The sequence below is a fragment of the Rhinolophus sinicus genome, chromosome 14 (assembly GCF_057876585.1).
Source record: "Rhinolophus sinicus isolate RSI-liver-muscle chromosome 14, RSI-T2T, whole genome shotgun sequence".
Classification (NCBI taxonomy): Eukaryota; Metazoa; Chordata; class Mammalia; order Chiroptera; family Rhinolophidae; genus Rhinolophus; species Rhinolophus sinicus.
The window spans coordinates 79,686,643-79,706,857 of record NC_142514.1 but is presented as its reverse complement, the minus strand read 5'-3'; the positions used below and the strand labels follow the sequence as shown (position 1 = coordinate 79,706,857).

Genomic DNA, 20,215 nt, shown 5'->3' with positions numbered 1-20,215 from the left:
TGTCACAGTGCAACTAAACTCAATGGTTATAAGTAAATGTGGACGAGGTAGGGAGGGACAGTGCTGAGTGGTCCAGCACGGCGACCCTGAAATCAATGAGCTCGGGTTTGGGTTCAGTTAAATGGCCCTGAATGGGCCATTTACAGGACATGCTGTCCTGCCTCTCTCCCACACCAGAAGCCCAATGCAGGCAGAGCACTCCGACACATCTTAATTATGGCAACAGAAAACGAGAAGAGAGAAATATCTCTGAGCACCTCAGCCTTAAATCAATCCATGGAGCTCTTCGCCAGAAGAAAAAGATGTATCATGAAAGTAGATTCAAGAATCACAGGCTTCTGGGATTTGAGGCAAATCTCTACCTTAGCACAGCAGAAAATCATTACTGTCCCATTAACTTCAGGAAGTAGATTCGACCCTTCTGGACTTTCTTTCTTAAGGCTCTTGGATCTCCAGGGTGCAGTGAAGTGCACCCTAGACCAGCTGCAGCCATTGCTAGAATAGAATCTGAAAATAACACATTCACTCTGACACGCCAACTCACTACTTTAATTGTGGCTCATTAAAGATGTAAACAGAAGACATTTGTTCACCTCTACTACAATTCCACTGCTGCAGTCAAATTACAATGCTTCTGCTTCTGTGCAGAAAGGAATACTTCTGCTTTGCATCATATCACCGCAAGTGGAGAGCTGTGATTCACTCATTTTCCAACAGCAGCCATCACATGTTTCTGCTTGTCGTTGGACAGAGGCAGGTAGACAGAATGATGAATTTAAAAATCAATGGAAAGAGGAGTAAAACACTAGTCAGTCAAAAGATGGTATCTAAAAAATTCTGAACTATTCCAGGAGGCATTACGGTAATGCCAGCCTGCTTGCAGAAATTCTGCATAGAATTCAGGCCGGGTAGGGGCTAAAACCAAAGTGCGGGAGAATCTGCTCCAAAGAGGAACATGAAACTACCCAACAGGAGTTTGGTTTTTGTCTTACAAGTGGTATTTTCTTCAGTTACTAAGGAGGAAAATTTTCTGTATCTTCAATTTACCCATATTCTTATAGGACCTAGTTTTTTAAATTAGAATGAGAATTATACTTTATTGATAATTATTGATACAATAAGTATTGAAAATAAATACTTTCCACATAAAAAAGCATATTGGAAACACTGTGTTAAAATTAAATTAAAGGCCAGACACAAAAGGACAAATATTGGTTGATTCCAGGTATATGTGGCACCTTAAAAACACAAACTCATAGAGGTGGAAAGGAGAGTAGAGGCTTCTAGCAGCTGGGGAGAGGGAGGAATAAGTAGTTAGAGTTTAATAGTTTTTGCTTGAGGTGATGAAAAGGCTCTGGAAATGGACGGTGGCGATAGTTGCACAATATTGTGAATGTACCTAATGCCACTGAACTATACGCTTAAAATGGTTAAAGTGGTAAATTTTATTATATATAAATATTTACCGCAATTAAAAGTATCTATATTCAAACATCAAATTAAGGACACTTTCAAAATGGGTGCTAGATTGACAGCTGGTTCCCCGAGACCCAGTGCTGTTGGCTCACTGACTCTCCCAAGTGGACGAGGGCAGTGCCAGGCGAGGAAAGGGGTGAGGCCACTGTGGACACTCACCAGGGAACGAGAGAAAACCACGTCCAAACCTGCAAAGTAGGTACAGCTGCAGGGGAGCTAAGCCTCTGAAAACTGGCACCAGCATGAGTGCCAAATACTTACGAGCACTAATTTAAACGCATGAAGCGGATCTGATATTTTTTGGAGAATCCTACTGCAGATCAATTTCATTGAGCAGATAACCACTCCAAATCTGTCAAGTTAATAAATACAGATTTGGGTTGAGTTTACATAATACGTGCTTGTAGGTTCACTGGCCATGACCTGTGATAGCTGGAACTGAACTTCTCCTTTCATTAAATGTCATTCCAAATTCCAGGCAGCATTTGGAAGCAAGAGCTGCTCTGCCTGTTGCTAAGTGGTTTTTTTTTTTTTTTTCAGTACAATAAATTTGGTTTCAATCAAATGGAAGAAGCAAAGTGCTTACCTTAACTATCTAGGGTTCTTGCAGTGTACTTACTCCCAAATTCTATTTTACTGTGAAGAGCAAGTTCACTCTGCATGCCCACCCAACACAGGATGCCAGGCTCTTACAAGCAGCTAATTTGATGGGCTTTTAAAAATGGCCACCTGCCAGCAGTGTCATTTAGAAGGAGGCTGGTCCTGAGGACAGTTGAAAATAATGTTTTTCCATCAACCTCTACAAAGTAGATTAGGTGCTTGTGGGGCTTTAGTTTCCCTGAAAGCAACAGAGTGCTAACAAAGTGGTCTTAAACCAGTGGAAGAAAACAACCCTGGTGGAGATTGGAAATCAGAAGTGGCTCAATAAAAGGTAGGGGGATGAGGGCAGAGTACAGGCTAGGGGTCAGGAAGGCCAGGGTTTGACTCCTAGCTTTTTTCCTGCCAACTGTGTGAAATTCTTCAGCACCAGTATAAACTCATCCATTATAAGAACATGTAATTTGAATGTAAAAGTCATGCTCTTTATCTTTAAGACTTTTTTTTTGTGAGGATCAGATGAGACGAAACATGTACAGGCACAAAGAAATTGGTTTAACTGTTGATAGATTAATTGGTAGCTTCCTCTTTAATGGAAAATGCACAAAAAGTATCTCCCAAGTTGTATTGAAGGAAGCTTTTAAAATAGACTCCACCTGTACGTATGGCGTATCCACTGTGCTGAAGGTCCAGTGCTGTTACATGTGGGGAACACAGTAGGGTGTAAGACACATCTTTAATTTGAGGGAACTCAGAGTCTAACAGAGCATATAAGTAAATCGCCGCTAAGTCTGGTCATGACCTCTCCCACTCCAAAACCTTCAGTGGCTCTCACTTAAGAAAATTTTCCAACCCTTGGTATGGGATTAATTCATTTGTTCTCATCTGGAAAATGGGGATGACTGTTATGGGGAGTTGTGATCAGAGCTAATTTATGTAAAGCACCAATCACAGAATCTGGGGTAAGGCAGCTACTCAATTAACAATTCATATTAATTATTATCATCATTATTATTAAATTGACCCATCTTTTCTCCCAATCTCCCATTATTCCACCTCAGAAACCTTACACTGGACCCAAACTGGTCCACAGCATTCCTCAAACACACACTGTCCTCTCCCTTCTCCTCACCTTTGTTCACTCACCCTCAGGTGAAGGCAATGCCTTGTTTCCATCTCTGCCAGTTGGGATCCTAGCCATAGCTCAAGGTCTAGCTCAAAATACCTCCTCCATGTCCTTACCACTCCCTAACCAGACCAAACATCTCCTTTGTGTTCCCACAGCATTTTCTCACCTTCCCTAGTTGAGCTCACCCACGTTTCACCTTCCCTAACTGATCATAAAATCATAAAGTCAGTTAGAAGGAAGGCACTAAGAATAAAGGCTGGAAAAAATTTATTACGAATTGAGTAACTGTCTAAGTAATACCATGAAAGTGACATGTTAACAGCTAGCATTTTTTGAAAGCTTTATATGCATTAACTCATTTCGTTTTTACAACTCTGATAGATGCTGTTTTATTTTTCCCATTTCATGGGCGGATAAGCCGGAACCAAAAGAAGTTAAGTAACTTGCTCAATGTTACACAACTATTAAGTGGCAGATTTGTATTCAAATCCAGGAAGTTTGCCTCACGAACTTATACCCTTAAACACTACATAATATTATTTCCCAACAACATGGTAGCAATCTATTATGTACCACTAAAAAAAATAAAAAAATAAAATCCATGATGACTGTAATCACTTTTCTCAGGGCTGGATTTTAAAACTTGGAGGTCCATCCATATATTCTGTTCTGAATTTAGATCCTTCAAGCCTCATGAAAAGTTGTCTTCTCCTTTGTAGCCTTCCTAATTGAGGCTACTATGCTTACAGATACTTCTGCTTGTGCTAACCAATGCCAGACAACCTTCGCTAGGCTACAGCCACCGTATCACTACATGGACCCATATACCTGGTCCGCAGAGGGCAGTTCAACATAAGTACCTACTACATCGAGACGCACCTGTAATGAAAACAGCAGTAGTCTACTGCCTTCTTGGATTTTTGTCACTAGGTATTTAGGACGCTTTCGAGTACTGGCTTTCACAAAAGAGTAATTCAACAGTTGGTACCTCCTGGTAAATGAAATGCAGCCATAACCAGAAAAGGTTCTAGCCCCATGGATGGTGCAGCAGAGAATAACTAAAGGTGAACTGTGAGTCTGCATTCATTCAACTGAGCCACCGTAGATTTCTTGATGGAGCTTCTAAACAGCCAAAGGGTCAGGTTTTTAGATGAATGCAACGCTCAGGACAGATAAATAAGAAATTTCAGCAAAGGTTCTCCATTGTGCAAAACAGACAAAGATCAACATCTATGAAACGCTGAAAAGTGCTCTGGTATGTAACGTTTTCAAGATAGTAGTCCAAGAACACAATGTTGTTGACTGGCCAATTTGTTAATTTGTTAATCTAATGATAAATCAACTTTTATCACGATTTTATATGCATGAAAACTAAAGGCTGGGTAAGACTATCATGCAAAAAATGTGGCAAATCTCAAATTGAAATTCTTTATTCCAACTTACTGACTCTAAAACATTTATGGAAAAAATTTATATATAATATATATAAGAATATCTAGTATTAAATGATATTCTCTTGACATCAAAATATTGTGTAAGAAGATGTGTAACATGCCTCACACATTGATCGCCATAAAATCACATTCTGAATTCCTTGCTCACAGGAGCAAATGATGATTTTTTTTTTCCAGTGGCTTTCTTATCATGGGATATTAAAAAACATCCTACTCCTCCCTTTGAGAAGGAACTTTTGAGGATGCCAAATTAATTTCGGAGATGACTTTTCATTTTATTTAAGCCAAGATATTTTTTCTCCTTCGCTATTTTAACTAAATAGAATTCTTAGAAATGAAAAAATAGTAACAAGTATATTCCTAGAGTTGAATAACCTTTCAGAATTGAAAACGTTACATCAATCCTTTAATGTTATCCAGTCTTGGCTTCTTAAATTCCCTTGAGGCAAAAAAACAAACAAACAACAAAAAAAACACACCTGTTCATATTATGTTGCCAGCATGAAATGTGTCATTTCTTTCAATTTCTGATTTGGGCAATATGATTTTTCATGACAAAAAATAGTTTAAGAAGCAATTTCTAATAACTTCACAAATGGGGCTACTGAGAAGCTGAAGTGATTCTACCTGATGTTAGAATTTTCAAATACTAAAAATTCTTTCTAGTAGTTTAGTTAAAATGGCCTGACGCTGACTCCAACTACTTTTGTAAAAACTGTTTAATCCAAAAGCTGTTTAATCTACTTTTTCTAATTTTTACGACACAGTAATTAGCACTGAGCTTATCTGAAAACAAATTAAATCTTACCTGAAGGATCACTTCTGTATTTCTAAATGAGCTCTTTCCTTTCTTCTTACCCTCCATAAATATGTACTAAGCTATATTATGTGCAGGAATGGGCTTAATAATCAATCTCCACTCACATGCGCCATCCACAAAGATATCTACATAAATAAAAACTTTCAATTCAGAGAGCTAACGCAGGAAAACGGGACATTTCCATTAGGCCTCAATGAATGAGGCATTCACCTTATAGAGAAATAGAAGTTCATGCAGAAGAATCAACATGAAGAAAGATATAGTTATTAAAATACATGGTATGTTTAGAAAGGAAGGACGTGTTGTGTGGAAAGATGGGAGGTATGGGAGATGAGATTTAAATGGTGAGTTGATAAGGAATTCCTCAGGGTCCTGGATGGCATGCAATGAAGTTCACATTTTACCTTGTAGGGAAGGGGAAGCTAACAAAATCCTTTCGATTTTTCCTTTTAATTCATCATGTTCATTTATTACTATGGAAAATACCAAAGGAGTATTATTTTTAAAGAAAGAAGTAGCAATCATTCTAATACTACAAACATCTTCATTGTTTTGCTTTATTTCCTTCTAGCCTTTGTTGACAGGCATACATTTTTATCATTATGTTGTAATCTATCTATCTATCTATCTATCTATCTATCTATCTATCTATCTATCTATCTATCTATCTATACAATTTTGAAGTATGAGTTTTATACTTAACGTTGTATTAGAAACACTTTTCCTTACTTCCACATGCTATCAAGGGTTTTCAGGAATGGGGATAATTCAACCAGACCCTTTTTTCAGGAAGGCAATTCTCAACGTAGCAGGATGAATGGAATACAGGAAGGAAAGACTTAAGGCCAGTGGCCTCTCTTGGAAGTGGCTGCAGTAGTCCAGGCAAGTGATGCTAACAGCCTGAAACAGAACAAGGACAAGGGGATGGAAAACGAGCGAGCAGCATATAAAGTATTTAAGAGGTGAAACTACAGCATGTGGTCAAGGGATGAAGTATAGGGAGAGGAGATACTGTCCAGAATCCATGACTGGCTACCTGCTGATCCTGTTTCTCTAAACAAGGAACCCATAAAGGGAGACGGATTAGTGACAGGTGTAGGTCCAGCCTCAGGTTGAAGGCACCTGTATGACCAATTGGAGCCATCTAGGAGGAAGTTGGAAGCCAATGACCTTAAACTAGGAAAAGAAAGAGGGAGCAATGTCAGTCATTAGAGCAGAGATGATAATGACGCCATGATGTGAAGATGCCTTCGGGGACAGCATGTGCAGTAACGAACGCTGGTGAGTTTCTTTCAGTTTCCACTCCATCGGTGTGCAAGTGTGCCACTTTAGTTCTAATTTCTTTTGATGCACAGCAAATCCCTCCCTTCAAAGTTCTCAGATTGTCACCAAGGAAGGGTACCTTGCAAGTAAATCAACATCTGTTTTGATGATACCTATTATAAGTCAAGGCACTGCATTTCCTGAACCAGTGTGGTTTTACTCACAGTTATACCAAACCACACAGCTCCTCTGAAGGATTGATGCAATTGTTAGCCTGTGATAGCATCAGCAAGAAGATCGAGTTATATAACACATTTCACAGAAGGCACGCTTGGTACTGCTTTACAGAACGTTGGCTTAGGTACATGATAGGTATCTAACGCCTCTAAGCTAGAAAGCACTTAAGGAGCTTTCTAATGATGGTCTTCACAGAGGGTACTGGACTGGCTCTTATTTGTATCTGCCTTCTGAAAGAAGTGCCTATGATTTAGGTGGCCATTTGGAAATCCTGCAGTTCTCAAGGGTGCCTCATGGTAAACGATACAAGTGACATAGTTTCTAATCAGACAAATGCTCTTTTACAACCAGCTTTTCTCTGTTCCAACCACAGATGGCTACTTATAAGGAAATACTCCATGAACCACTCAAGACCTCCAAAACGGCAATGCCAGCATCTGGTATTTGGCTAAAGTCACACGATTTATATTTCTTTAATTTTCTCCCAAGTTATTCCTCTACCTTAAAGCCTTTAACAAAGATTCAAAGACACTAATATCAACAAACTGTACATTTCTCTTCCATAGCTGATAGCCTCCTCACCCCAAAGCAGCCCTCACCCCCACCCACCCAACTGGAAGAAGCTACGCAGAGGAAAATCTAGTCAGGTCTCTGTGAAGCATGTATTAAAAAGCCTCTTTTGCCCTTCACCTGCTTTGGGAACCGTGCTGTTTTATCCTTCCCTTAGCTGAGAACATGAGAAAAGGCCCATTCCTAACCTACTCAGTTACGCCTTTCTGCTCCCTCTCATTGTCAAAATTCAATGCAGACCCAGAAAAAGGTGCTTTCCTGTCACTGTGCACGAATATGCCTCTTAACACAAACTTAATTCAGGATCGGTACAACTTCTCGAAGTAAAACTGTGAAGAAGCAAGAGTCAAAAAAAAAATGTTGCAAAAAAAAAGATGAATGCATTTGGTTGTCGTTACCTTAACAGTGAATAAATTGCCAGATTATCCCACTTGTTCCTTTACAGGCTGGCTAGGCTTCTACGAGTTCTTCTGTTTGGTTTCCAACTTGACCTGTCATATCTGCTACCAGGGCTGCATCCACCAGCAAGGGCTTTCAGGAGTTGCACTAGAAGCAACAATACCCTGCAAATCTTTTCTGCATCATCCAAGCCCAGGCTTGTCCTCGCTGGAGCAAGCAGAGGAGGGAAGGAGGGGACCCAGTGTCACCACAGCAGTCTGTTACCATCAGATTCAAATCCCAAATCTGCTGCTGACACTGTGGGTGCTTTGATGTGTGTCCACTGCAGCTTAACTTCATCCCTTTCAGCAATGGGACCGCTCTCCTTCCACCATAACTGACAACCTGTGACCCTAACAGCTGAAAGAAATATCATTCAAAATAAACTGTCAAGGGAGCAGATGTGGCTTTGGGAGCTTGGGCGAGAGCTCCTCGGTTACTGCCACACTGCTCCCGTCCCCGGATCTTTCTCCCTTTCTGTCACTCCAGACCAGCTCCCCAGATCTGCTGTTCCTGTTATCATCAGACTTGGGCGGGGGCTATGCCATTACTAGGGACAGTCAGTGTCAGCGGTTAAATAGAAAGCTCTGTAAAAAGGTTTCCAGGAGAGCCTCAGACCTGGGGGAACACTACACATTTAGACAAAACAGGTTTTCTAAGGGTTCAGAGGATAAGCTGACTTCACATCCTGAAAAGGCGAGGCAGTTGAAGAGTGAATGCAACCACCATGGCTACTTACATCGAGAAGCCAATATTTCCTGAGCAGCTACGATGTGCTCAGACTGACACCCTAGGCTGTTGGTAAGGAGGCAGAGAGGAAGATGAAGTAGACAGCTGTTTGCAAACCTCAGTGTGCAAAAGAGTTATCTGTGGTGAGTTTCTTGGGCTCGACATCCCCAGAAATTCTGACTCATCGAGCCTGCTGTTGCTGATTCTGCAACTTTAATACATGCGTCCAGGTGATTCCAATCCAGAGGTCATGGGGCTAGACCACCTTTGAGAAACACTGGGCTCTGCTCTGATTCCTGCCCTCAGGAAGTTTACAGCCCAGACAGAGTGATGGTGACCACCCATAAAGCAATGCATAGCCTTATATTCTTTAATGATGCAGACTCTACATGTTAGAGGGGTTCATAAAGAGAGATGGGCAGGAAGTCCTGAAAGGAAAGGAAGTCGTCACAAGACTAAACGTGAGCTACGCTTGGTGGTCAGGCAGGACTTGGGAGAGAAGAAGACAGCCCCATGCAAACATCTTCAACAGACCTCCTAATTCTGTGTGACACGGTGGCCACAGCCTACGGCCTAAAGGCAGAGGAAGACATGGGACAGAAGACTGCTACCAAACAGGTAGAGAGGCTTCATATGTTGACTGCAAGGAGGACAGTGTCACCTGAAGAATCATAAAACTGGCGTTTCCAGATAACACGGTTTGCATTTTCATTCTGCCACATCCATGTGGTTTCCTGCACTTCATAACTTAACATTTATAGGAGAAAACAAATGCTGTTACGAAACCCAAATAATGCACCACTCTGGGGCAGACGGCCAGTTGCTAACAAGAGTGACAGGTGAGTCTCATCTAGTGTCATTCACAGCTCTGCTTCAGAAAAGCGTCTTTAATAAGAGAGGAAAACAAATTCTGGTCAACGTCAAACGAGGTTTGGAGTTCTATGAGGTTTAAGGCCTGGCGGATAACCCATAGCACAGAATAAACACAGATGGAAAAAGTTAGCGCCCCAACAGAAAAAGAAATGACAATAATTCAAAAGAAGCCCATCTCGTGTACTCAAATAGTATAGTCATATAACACTGTGCCACATTTTCTTTAATGCTACAAGGAATAAATTATTAACTGTAGATACTGCGAGGCCTGGGCTGGTTCACAAGATTGGTGCCATCAGGGAGAAGGGAACCCCCTTCCTCCCCCCACACACACAGGTTCCTAACCCTTTTCTCCACATTGGTTGATCCAACGAGCCCCTCTGCAAATGATGACTTGCCAAGGGCACACAATAAATTCTGCGGAGCAAGAATCAAAGGGTATAATTATTTAATTAATTTCACTAGCGTGGACAGTTGAATTTTAAATTTGCATTAGACCTTGGCCATCATCGAGGCGCGTCCTGGCATTTTTATAGGTGACTCATTCCAAGAGGACAAGTAAGTTTGTCTGAGGTCACCAAGATAGGTGAGCAGAACTGGGCTTCCATCTGAGGGCTCTGTTTCCAAGAAATACAATGAGCTAGGCTGATAAGACTTTCTTGGAAGTCCACATTATTTTGATGTGTAGTTTGGAATTGTTCGTTTATAGTTTGGAGCATTTAAATTTTACTCCCAAACCAAGACTGTCAGTCAGGGCATCATGTTTAGGTAAAAGCTATTGTACTCAATAAACATTTGCTGAACAGGACTCGGAGATTCCCAATGCCTCTCACTTTTGCCCATCCCGATTCTTCACTACAGGGTCTCGAACTTGCCATCAGATTGAATCTCCTATCTCTTCTATGATGAATGCCTTATATTCTCAGCTAAAATGGAATTATCTGGAAATGTCCTTTGTCACTTGTGTGTTTAATTGTTTGGTTTGTTCTTCTTCTTTTCCTTCTCCTTCTTCTTCTTGGTCTTTTTCTAATGACAAGTGCATTCTACTCAGATCCTACTACTCTGCACATTCCAGAACCAAACACACTAAGTAAATTTAGTTGCTTTCGTGGCTCTCCATCACTAGGACAACATTTTCTCAAACATCCTGTTGCTTAGGCTGTAGAAAAATAGCCATACACTTGAATAAGATGTCCTGGGACACCAAATAAATGATGACTGATGAAATTTAAGGCTGATGAATGCCAAGTCCTTCGGATGACTTACCCAAAACCATTTGTTTCAAGACCATTCATGCAGGCTGAAGTCCACGCTTTCTCTCTTGCTCATGGTCTGTAGCAGCAGTACTTCTGAGGCCTCCAAATAAACTCTTTCATTTTGCTCCAGTATGCTGCAGTAAGACAAAACAAAACATCAAGTCAGAATGAAAACGGCCAATTCAAGCAGTTAGTTGATATTCAGGGGGAAATCCCTGGCTTTTCTCCGATGTATGTTTTATAACTTCAAACAGGCAGGTTAATTACCAGAACAAAGTTATCACACAACTCATCTACATATGGTAAAATACTGGATGTGGTGAAGAAGGAAGAAAGGAAGAAACAAAGCACCTGCTAGGTAGGTAATGCGTCTTGAAAATTATGATATTCACCAGTGGGGATGTGCTTGCAAAATTTCAAGTTTACTAACTGAAGTAAGTAAATAAAGAAAGATTTATTACGTTTACATAATGAAAGATACTGAAATGCAGTTTACGGAGAGTAGAAAGTGAAGACAGTTTTATTTCAAATTAAAAATGCATCTGATTCTGCCCAATAAACTCAGACCGCTTGAACTAATATGAATATTTTTAAATAAAGGGCTACTGGGATTGAACAACAAAAAATAAAGTATAAAAGAGAGGAAATTTTCCCATTTTGCACTGCAAACAAGTAATTGATAGTTTTCGTTCTGAGTCTTGATAAATCTTGATAAAGACCTTCTCCACCCAAGATGGAAAGCAGCATTTACTTAACACACTGAATATGAAATGAATGGTTAAAATATGCATGCCTCTCTACCCCCACTCCAAGCAGCTGATGAAGCCTACACATTAGAACTGTATGTGACAAGGTCGCTCTGAAAAGTTCTCTTCTGTTTTGCGAGCTTAAAACCCTCACTTGTCACAGGGTGTTGTTCTAGCTTCATCTGATGCTTAGTGAAATCCACCCCACTGTTTGTTTTTTGACAGTGGCCATTTGAGAGCCTGGAAACTGTCTTAAAAAGATGTGTGCATCCTTTTTTTAGCCTTTTATGCACTCTTCCTCATCTACTTTGCAAGCCCGTTTGGAAGGCTGTCACCTAGTTCTCTAACTACGTGACTGCTTCCTACTTGTAACTCTAAACCGTGTACGTATCTCTAAAGGTCCTGAGGCAATTGCCAAAGATCTAGCATCAAATAACCTAGTTGTAAGAGAGAGGGGATACTTTAATGCCTCGCTAGATTGCTGTGTGAATAATCAATTCCTTGAAAGTCTTTTGAAGCTACTGCTTTACAGAATACTCAACATTTTTTAAAAGGACTTTGGGGGGTTGTATATATTTGTGTTTAAATTCATGTGGGCACTTAAAACCTTTGAGGAGGAGGAGAAATCTTGGTTAATGTTTAAACAAGTGAATTGAGATTAAGACCATTATATTTTCAGTCTAGCTGGGAGAGCGACTGCCTGAAAATGGCAGTCTTTTCTTTTCTTGATGCTATCAAAACGCACCGAAAGTGGGGTTGCGACGATTTTATTAGTTTTCTGAGCACTTTTCATGAAATGTAACTCAGCTCCCACTCAAATGTGTAACAGTAACATATTGATACAAATCAACATAAACCAGGAAGTTCAAAGCAGGACAAATTATCTTTATTCACCGTTTTGGTAAAAACAGAATTTGGAGAGAGGAGGAGGATTTAAGCAAGCCCACAGTGAGTTATTGTCTGGTATCAATCTTCTTTTACTAAAAATAAATTGCTGCATTTCTCTTATCTGTTACCAGCTCTATAGCTTGATATTCTAGAAGGGGAAGGGTCTTTGTCATCTAGTTCAAATTCTGCAAATGAAGCTGCTGGCCCAGAGAGAATGGCAGACCTCTTAAAGTCACACAGCAAGTTCATTTGTGCCTTGAGTAGACTCTGGGTTTAATCTCTCACGCCATTGATTCTTACTGGACATAATGTTGTTGAATGTAATGTAACGTGGTATTGGTTTGAAAAGTTTACCAGAAGCACAATTTTTCTCATAGTATTGAGACCTCTTTCTCTCTTTTTCTGTTTTGTTTTTGCCCTAAAGAAAGAAATCCATTTTTGGATTACATTCTTCTCACCAAGTGGAGCAAAATCTATCTAGGAGAGGCAGAATGGCTCCAATATTAGCTCTGGGCCCTTCACCAGCTGGCTGCTAAAGTCTGATGTCCAGAGAGGAGCACGGCTTATACTATTTGTAGAGGAGGGGAAAGAAGGACGCATCTTAGTGACAAGATATTCCATTCTTATCTCTGTAGGAAGAGAAGGGGCTAGAAGTGATACATTTTGTGATTTACAGCCGACCCTCAATTACACATAGTTCCCCAAGAATGAGATAATGTTTATCAAAAGAAAACCTCTGAAAAATTCTAGACGCCTCTTTTTAAGCAAGAGTTTCAATATACTTCCTTTCTTCAGCAAACTTTTCAGCAGGGCTACTAATAACCAACAAAACAAACTGGCTTGAGTTTAATCTCCCTTGCCTACCCATTCTTGTTTGCCAGTTGAAGTTATAAATAGAGATAAGATAGGAGAAAAGAACACCAGGGGCCTAGAGCACTCACAGATACGCCTGAACACTGAAAGTTACTATATAAACAAGGATTTCACGCCAGATGATATCCTTACATGGTTTTAAAACTTGAGAAACATTTTTGTGATAATTTCCTGAATAGTTACAAGCAGCAGCAGCAAAGTATAGTATGTCAACATAAGTCAGAAACAGTTGCCTAAAAACCACGAGGTATTTTTTAATCTTTGTTTTGCATCTAACTGGATTTTTAAATTTAAGTCACAATTTCCTAAGTAGAATTAGTTTCTTATCTGTCAAATAAATGGATGTCAGTAAATATTTTCACAATTACTCAAGTTGTTTTTATATGTATTTGAGTATACCACATCAAATAAAATCTATAAAACACCATCGTATCTTACATGATTTATTAGGTACGTCTTTTTTTCTAAAATTTAACAATTAGATATAGGTTGCATAGGAAAAGACTAACAGATTCATGGTAGAATATTACCTCAGTGGGGAATGGATGTTCTATTCAATAAACAGTGGCTGGGAATATCAGCTCTTAATTTGGAAAAAGTCAGATCCCTGTCTTACACCATTCAGAAAATAAATTCTAGATAAATTAAATAATTAAACATACTCGTATAAATATGCGTTTACACAGGCATACATGTATACAGTATTTATTATACACCATGTAAACATCATTTTATGCAAAATACAGAAAAATAATTTCATAATCATGAAAGGACTTGTAGGTCATTGTAAAGACTTTGGCTTTTTAGTCTAAGTAAGGGAAGACATTAGAGAATTTTGAATGGAGTAGTATAATGATCGCATTATGTTCGAAGGGATCGATTTGTCTGTTATGGGTGGAACAGACCGTAAGGGACTAGGTTGAAAACAGAACTCATGAGGCACTGCAAAAATTCAGGTAAGACACCTAGTTCGTGGACTAAGGTGGTGACATTGGGGGAGGAGGTAGTGAGAACTGGTAAGATTCTGCACATATTTTAAAGGTCAAGTTGACAAATGGTATAAGAGAAAGAAAAGTGTTAAAAAGGTTCCTCCCACGTTTTAGACCCAGTCATATCTAAAAAGGAAGTTGCCATTCACCAAGGTGGAAAAGTGTGGAAGAAGCAAGGGTCAGGGAGCTCCATTTTTCGGGAACGGGAAAGTGAAAAAATATCCTGAGATCGGGCGGGAATTCCCGCCTGGAAACCCTACTACAATCTATACTCAACTGTCAAAGAAGATGGAAAGGTGGTCTCCTGGTGTTTGAAGAGTAATCTCAGTTCTGGTTCTTTAATTTCAGTCTGGTTAATTTGGCTGGTTTAACTATGAGATAATTTCCAGCACAGTTTGCAAGTATTCTAATACATATTCCTATAGACTGAACATCACTTTACATATGTAAATAGTTCTCCCTAAAACCACTCAGTAGTGAAAAAACAACAAGATATTGAATAAGACAGCCACAGGAATTTCTGCTTGAATTGCTTTTAATAATAAGGGCAGTTGGCAATAGAAAGTCACTACAGATTCAAATAATATTAAGTTTTAAAGTAGCACTGGCAAGACCAAAACATAAAAAACAAAAGCTTTCGAACTATATAAAATACAATGGCTATTGCCCCTTTAATTATTACAACAAATTAAAACATTTCCATTCTTCCCCTGACACAGACACATGACATACAGAAAGCAAAATAAATGATTTCTGCACTTCTGCCTCGACACAAATTTAGAATGGCATTGTTGTCAGAAAGGTACAGTTGCTGGTTATCTTATCATCTTATTTTTCAGGAGAGGAACGCCCATCAAGTAACAGTCAGGAAGGTGTTCATCATCCACTCTGTGGCATGCTTTTGCTTTAACTGTGAGGATAACAGTTGGTTCCATGACCAATGGAACCCAACGGAACCCAAAGAACTGGAAAGAATCATTAAAAAAACCCACTGCCATTTACAAATCTTTCTGCTACAAAAAGCAGCTGTGTTTTATAGGCATGTGATGCATCACCAAAGGTATTTTTTGCCATTTAAAATACCAAACAGTAGTAATAGCTCCACAGCGAGGCTGCTAGGACTTAACCTGCAATTTGGGCAATTTGTGCGGGGATGGGATCACTTTGTTTTATGATACAGGAGCAGATGCTACTCATTAACACACAAAAATGTCTAAAACAGAGTTTTAAAAACATACGAGTTTGGAAACATAAGTAAAAACAGCTTTGAAGATTCTAGACAAAATCATATAATACAATGAAGTATGAGTGGCTTTCTTTTTTAAAAAGAGAGTAAGTCAGACCAGTTCAACTTTCATGAGCCTTCCTCTAAATAAAGTATGGATTTGAAGGAAAGTACCTGCTGAATCTTGCCTTTTATTTTGGAAAAATGGGGAGAGAGAAGTATATACCCAGTGTGGTTGATGGGGTGCTATAGTCCTTTGTGGAACATTATGTTATGCTAAAAATCAAAGAATAAGAAAGGTTGAAATAAATTTGGGAAACACTTTTGAGGGACTTTGGTATATTAATATGTATTGTAAATCTCTAAGAGGGGAGAAAGCATGCATTTTGGCCCAAAATATAGTTGACCACAGAACACTTTTCCAGAATAAATAAGCAACCGGTAGACATTCATCAACCATAATGCCCCCTCGTAAGCAATACACTAGGCCAGTGGTTCTCAAATTTTTTGGTCTCAATTCCCCTTTATACTTCTAAAATGTCTTGAAGACCCCCAAAGTCTTTTAATTAGGTAGAGTACATTTAACAATATTTATTGTATTAACAATTAAAACTGAGAGAATTTAAAAATATGTAGTAATTCATTTAGTACAAATAATAATATGCTATTGCATGTTACATAAGATATGTTTATGAAAAAATAACACATTTTTCAAAACAAAAAGTTAGTGTGAAGAATGACACTGATTTAAATTTTTGCATATCTCTTTAATGTCTGCCTTAATAGAACATAGCTAAATTCTCAAACGTGTCTCTGAATTCAATTTGCTGTGATATGTTGTCTGGTTGACGTATAGGGAGAAAATGTGGCTCTCATTTTCAGCTAATTGTAGAAATTCTTCATTCACATTACACCAAAACTTGAAAAGTGATAGTTTCTTAAAGGACAGTGGCAATGTGGAATCGGAAACAACAATTAACTACTAGTAGTCTTTTATATTAAATGCATTGGTTTATTTTGCACTTTGAATGGATCTTTTACCAGGCATGATTATGTAACACCAGGCACGAGTCATCTGGAAAATAATATTAGTTCAATGAATTATGCACATCTTCCAAATGAGGACACATTTCACTAGACAACATCATCACACATCATGTAGCCTCTGAAAAACTCCACTGTACACGTGTGAGAAAATGGGAATGAAATCGGTAAACAATGTCTTAGTACTGTTATAAAAATGTTGACCTTGCAGACCACCCCCTCACCTATCCAAAAATGTCATAGGAGTTCTCAAAGTGAGACAGGCTGACTAAGCAGACCTTCTAAGCTCTACAGACCCCCCTCCCAGAACTGAGTTTCCTTCTTGCCCTTGACCACTGCAAGTCCAGCCAGCCCTAGCTCTCTAGTGACCACTGGGTTCCACCCAAAAAGGGCTGTTAACCCAGGCTGACCATGGCCATGACATAAACCGGGAGGGGACCATAGGACAGGGTGGTCTGTGAAGAAAACATCTATTTACTTGAATTTCTACCAGGTAAGAATCTGTGAAAGGTGAATATTTTAAACTTCTTTAGCAAATACTTTCTTCCAACTTAAGCTTTAGTAATCTAGTTAGGATTTGTTTTAACTGAAGACAGTGAACGTTTTAAGTACCCTGAAAGAGATTCAGAAAGATCTGTTTTATGAAATCAGTTAATGAAGTAACTATCTAGTTACAAACCATAATCTATTTAAGAACTAAAAAGAACTATTAAACAACACTGGTTATCTTTGGGTGTTAATGTATACATGCAATAATAATAATAATAATAGCTAATATTTGAGTGTTAAGCCCTAAAATTACATTATCTCTTTAAGCCTTACAACCATCCTTGGCAGTGGACACATTCATTATCCTTTTTTAATAAACGAAGATATGGACGTGAATGGAGTTAAATAACGTACTCAACAGACTAAATAACTAAGTGACAGATTCAACACTCCAACTTCTATTTCTCTGACACTAAAGATTCTGTCAGTTCACTATGTGGCCTTGTTTCAAATGAACAGTTTACTGAACTCAGTAATCCTGTTTCTTCCTCTGGCAGTTACAGAATTCCCCTTATCTGCGGAGGATACATTTCAAGACCCCCAGTGGATGCCTGAAACTACAGACAATACTGAACCCTACATATACTTGTTTTTCCTATACATATATACCTGTGATCGTTTTATTTATAAATTAGGCCCAGTAAGAGATTAACAATAACTAATAATAAAACAAAACAATTATAACAATATACTATAACAAAAGTTATGTGAATATGGTCTCGCTCTCTCAAAATATCTTATTGTACTGCAGTCACACTTCTTGTGATGATGTGAGATGATAAACCCATTCCTGAATCTGTGTAACTATCCCTTACTTATAGTAGATGACTTGGTGTCACTCGTTTCAGGGGATCCCTTCATAAAGTCTTCCTATAGGCTCAGAGCTGTCACACCACACTGCCATCAGTCAGAACACGTTTTCTGTCCATGTCTTCCACCCACAAGTGTTATGCCTTTTCCATTTTAACTGAGCACTTATCATGTACTGTGGCCATAAGTCTTGCAGTCTGAAGTGCAACAACAAAACTAGCACAAATATCTTTTTCTTTCTTCACAATTTCACGGATAGGAGATTAGTTCTTATTGTAGATCTCAGCAATCTCAGCATACGATATTTTTTCTGTATCAAGAACTTTCACCTTTTCACTTAAAGGAAGCACTTTATGACTTTTCTTTGGCATATCCAAATTGCCAGCATCGCTCCTCTTGTGCTTTGGGGCATCAATAAGTAAATAAGGGCCACTTGAACACAAGCGCTGTGATACCAAGAGAATCCATCTAATAATAAAGATGGCTACTAAGTGACTAGCAGGCAGGAGTGTCTACAGCATGGAGACGCTGGACAAAGGAAGGGACAATTAGCACCCCACATGGGACAGGACAACATGAGATTTCATCATGCTACTTAGAACGGCGTGCAGTTTAAAATTTATGAACTTTTTTTATTTCTGGAATTTTCCATGTAATATTTTCCAACCATGGTTGACCCTGAGTAACTGAAACCATGGAAAGTGAAACCGCGGATAACGGGGGACTACTGTATTCCAAAAAGCATGAAATATCCTCTTCACTTTCTTGTTTTAAAGTGAGGAGCTGCTGGGTGAATTAGTTCAGAGCTCACCCTTCACATGCAGAAAGATTATTTCCCGCCACCTCCGCCCCAGACTGGTTATCACATGAAAAAGAAATCTCACTCAAGAGCCACATATGCTGGATGTTGTGAAGTCCAATCTTTTTTATTCTTAAAAGGTCATGAGGGAGGGGCTCTGGTAATGATGTTCTGTAAACCAAACCTAAGGTACCCTTAGCCCATATCTCCCCTTTTTTCCTCTGAAAACACATTTATGAAACAAGGGCAATGAGAATGCTTGTCATCTGCAAGGCACCAGAGTACAGAAAGGAGGTAGTATTATCCTTCTCAAGTGCTTTCTAAACCCTTAGCTCCCTCAGGTATACACTATACACCTCTGTGCCCTGGCCCATTATTTCTCTTACCTTGATGGCTTTCCTTCGGCTAACCCAGACTCATTCAAAATATATCGAACAAGATTCATCTTAATCATTTTCCAACACCCAGCTCAAGACATTTGTCTTTCCAGAACTACTCCGGCTCTCCCTTTCTTCAAAGAGCCTCTGGGAGGGACTCCCATCAGTGTGGGCTTACATGTGCACTCTCCAACTGTGAACAAGGTTGCTTCATTTGTGTGAGTCTCGTCTTTCACAACTATTAGTAGATGGCGAGTGTTCCCAAGACCTTCTGGAGCATCTCTCACAGCACTTCCCACAGTGCTGAATACAACATATCATGCTTGCTCCTATTTTTCTCTAATTGGATGGAGACTAAAGAGCATAGGCATGTGTTTTTTTATGTTGATCTTATTTTTAAACATCTTTCCCTTCAGTACTAAGATTAAACAAAATTACCAGTGCAATTCAACTGGGAGTCAGTTATTTTTTTTAAAGAGAATAGTAGTCTATACCATAGTCAGTGATGTTCACTGAGAAGTTCCATGCCAATTGATTTGTGACATTCTCAGAACAAAAAGAAGTAGGTCAGCCCTAATGTGAACTATTTTAGTAGAAAGTAGGATAGTACACCAACTCTTGACAACAAAAAAGATGGATTTGGGGTACACTCCAAAATCCACTGATTATGTCTGGCCCTTTCTAAATGCTCAGCCATTTTTAATGACATTTATTACCTGCAGTCCCACGTCCCATTAAAGTTTTTTGTATATCACTGTTTTCAACATGAGTGCCACAAACTGGCATGGAGCTATTTAATGAATAATAAAAAGTCTATGGGCCACAGACTATAGGATACAGGAGAATGCAGCTCTTTCTCTTGGGATCGTAATTACTCTTCAAAACATTGTGCTACAAACTTTGTATAAAATGGTACAATCTAATATCAAGTAATAACAACAATCCTTCCGTATTATATCAAAGGCATAAGGCATTTAATTCTCTTCCAAGACTCCATCTTCTCTCACACAAACTAAATAAATTGGAGGCTGTGTAGTGGCAAGAGACATAGATAGGATATGACCTGTTGTTCG

The 20,215-nt window shown here is 39.1% G+C and overlaps 1 protein-coding gene across 2 annotated transcripts in view; it reads right to left on the bottom strand.

Moving 5' to 3' along the window:
• The window catches only part of ATXN1 (ataxin 1), a 376,299-nt gene that overhangs the window by 273,825 nt on the left and 82,259 nt on the right, over nt 1-20,215 (bottom strand). For both annotated transcript variants that reach the window (XM_088791372.1, XM_088791373.1), the window contains exon 2: nt 10,853-10,976. The gene's annotated coding sequence lies outside the window, so the exon portion shown is untranslated. The remainder of the gene's footprint in view (nt 1-10,852; nt 10,977-20,215) is intronic.